Source organism: Phalaenopsis equestris, unplaced genomic scaffold, assembly GCF_001263595.1.
Source record: "Phalaenopsis equestris unplaced genomic scaffold, ASM126359v1 Scaffold000103, whole genome shotgun sequence".
In the NCBI taxonomy this organism is placed as follows: domain Eukaryota; kingdom Viridiplantae; phylum Streptophyta; class Magnoliopsida; order Asparagales; family Orchidaceae; genus Phalaenopsis; species Phalaenopsis equestris.
This window is the reverse complement of record NW_018164545.1, coordinates 313,289-313,752: the sequence shown is the minus strand read 5'-3', so window position 1 is coordinate 313,752 and position 464 is coordinate 313,289. Positions and strand designations below refer to the sequence as shown.

The following is a 464-nucleotide window of genomic DNA, read 5'->3' as shown; positions in this document are numbered from 1 at the left end:
CTAAACCCCATGGAACCACCCAAATGAGCCATGGACCAAAGGATCCCCAAATCAAGGGATTTTCTTCCAAAATTGCTTAAGCCTAAGGGATTTTTGCCAAAACTAAGCGCCTGCCCAAATAAATTGATGTGACATATTCTCCTGGCTCACCTGACCTCCTGAACACCTCCTCTAGCCTTGCCGACCAGCCTAGTTGCAGGAAAATGGCCAAATCAAGAGCCACCCCCATGGAATCAAACCTAATTCAAACCTAGAGGCCACCTCATCCCATTTTAAGTTTAAAGCCTCTTTGCCCTTGTCGGCACTATTTTTGGTGTGGGGTTTGCCCGTAAGAAGCTGTCGGTCATCGGAATTGAAATCCCGTTGCCCGCTTCGGAAGGACGTTTTTTTTTTTAAAAATTTAGTTTTGAAAAAGTCAAACTGACCCTATAATTTTCATAGTTTAGATGAAAGAGCACTTTATC

The 464-nt window shown here is 43.8% G+C and overlaps 1 protein-coding gene across 1 annotated transcript in view; it reads right to left on the bottom strand.

Moving 5' to 3' along the window:
* The window catches only part of LOC110020577 (quinone oxidoreductase-like protein At1g23740, chloroplastic), a 73,350-nt gene that overhangs the window by 3,666 nt on the left and 69,220 nt on the right, over window positions 1-464 (bottom strand). The gene's annotated exons all lie outside the window — the stretch shown is intronic.